A 2,161-nucleotide genomic window follows, 5' to 3' on the forward strand; every position below is an offset into this window, starting at 1 on the left:
TACGGACTACAAGTTCCATCTAAACGTCGACCTTCGTCAGAAGTGGTGATCAATTACTCTGAGCACGTGACCTAAGAACACGTGACTCTATTAAAGAATCGTAGATGCCTGGCAAGCGGTATCGGCCATCTACATGTACATAGAGCACACTAGCCGACAATTTAACTGAGACGGAAGCCGATAACACAACAGAATGTGACAATTCGTTCTAACCTTTTTTCTGTCTTCTATTTGTTTTATTCAGATTTTGACTGGTGTGACCCGAACCCGTGTCCTAATGACCTCCTCTGTGTGAACCTGGGGAATCACTTCCATTGTGCTCGTGAGTACAGTTTTCGCACAAGGCCATGTTGTTAATAGAGTTTTCATCAAACTGTGACGACTTTTTAAAAGTAAACACACACATAAACAAACACACGTACCATCAAATTTTCTATGGCTATCAGTCAATCTTGTTCACGGAGTGACCTCGTCCTCGCGAGAATTGCGAAAAACTAGCGTGGATCGCAAGTCTCGACCTAGTTCTCGCAACTCTCGCGAGAACTAGAATATCGGAAAACGTACTAGTATACTAATGTCAAAGAATGTCAACGTCAAGAGCAAGAGAGCAATGAAGCAAATTATTAAAATGTGTTCCACAGTGAAAGACTCACATAGATGTTTGAAAATTGTTCTGCGTAAAGAGATATATAAACAGATGTTTCCAACATATTTTGAATTAGCATGAAAAACTGTTAACAACGTCTCTACATGCATCTAGCCCGTTCTAACGGCCGGAGAGTCCAGCACAAGTGCAGCAGCGCCTCCTGTCCGGATGGCATGTACTGCACCTCTGAGGACGTGGGAGGCTACTCGTGCAAGCTTCAGTGACGTCACAAAGGAGCCTTCCACGTGACAGCAAGCAAAAGAACCAATCAGAGATAGAAGACGTTTGATTAATAAACCATCAAAATGATATTCACAGTCTTTGTCCATTTTACTCATGCCTTATACGAGGGAAACCAACAGGATATAGCGAAGTACCAGGTCCTAACTATTTACCAGTTATTTGGAGTTCGTCATGAGCTACTAATGATCAATCACAGTATCCACAGTTTTATCGTAAAGGTCGTCTGTGGACTGAAGAAGGTATCGAAAGCTTCTCCATGTAAATTTCTAACACAGACGATCCAGTATGGCGACCAGAAATGGCTTCGACCTTGAAACCGGCAGATTAACAATAATTAACTGTTAGGTATACTTAAGAGTTGCTGCGTTTTTTTATTTATATATAAATGCATAAACAATGTATCCAGAGCGCCACACAAGGTCTTTGCCCCATGTACACTAAATGTTAGAGCCATTTGAGGTAGTTTGAGGTGTTTAGGCAGACCATCCTGAGGTAAAGGTATAGTGAGAAGCGACCTCTTGCTGAAGGCTTTTGAAGTGCATTAGATATATGGCACTAGGATACAACATTCCCTAAGTAGTGTCGGCGGCTTACCACTATTTGGAGGGCCGAAGGACAAGACAGGTGTACAAATAAAGTCAAGGATAACCTGGAAAGGGTGCAGGACCAACCTAACAGATTCTATGTATTGCATTCATATGAATGGCAAACTATACAATATATACATTGTGTGAATGTCATGGTGTCATGTGGCAGGTCGAAACTTTTCTGAAAATGTTGTTATATTTGATTTTGACAATACACATAATTCTTGTCATTTTTGCATGCCATGATGCATTAACGTTTATGTCCATATTTTAGTCAGAATTTTTTACGACAGTGAGGTAAACTGTCAAAGTAGTATACATTAAAAAATATCAAAGTACAAAGTCCGGTATCTGATAACGTTACATGTAATCTGCATCACTCCTATGTGCTACACCTGTGTATCTGTCTCTTAATATCTTATTAATGTTAAACACATCAAGTAGGTCATAAGTCAGACTATAAGAGTCTATCTATATAAAGCATTAGTATAGTATACACTATACTGCACTCCCTATATCAAACGATGGCGTTTTTTTTACCAAAGACCTAATATGAAGTGGCATATTCTGAAAGGTATAGTGAATGGCGACCTCTTGCTGAAGGCGTTCGAAGTGCACCAGATATTCAACAAGTTTACTAGCCCATTTGGGTACTGGGTACCATTGACCATTTAATAACGCTCAC

The 2,161-nt window shown here is 40.1% G+C and overlaps 1 long non-coding RNA gene across 1 annotated transcript; it reads left to right on the forward strand.

The window, feature by feature from the left end:
* Positions 1 to 242: 242 nt before the first annotated feature.
* On the forward strand, positions 243 to 957 carry LOC118427864. The gene is made up of 2 exons (XR_004832593.1): positions 243 to 322; positions 761 to 957. It is a non-coding gene; the product is annotated as an uncharacterized LOC118427864 (long non-coding RNA).
* Positions 958 to 2,161: the final 1,204 nt, after the last annotated feature.

Source organism: Branchiostoma floridae, chromosome 12 (genome assembly GCF_000003815.2).
Source record: "Branchiostoma floridae strain S238N-H82 chromosome 12, Bfl_VNyyK, whole genome shotgun sequence".
NCBI classification, from domain to species: Eukaryota; Metazoa; Chordata; class Leptocardii; order Amphioxiformes; family Branchiostomatidae; genus Branchiostoma; species Branchiostoma floridae.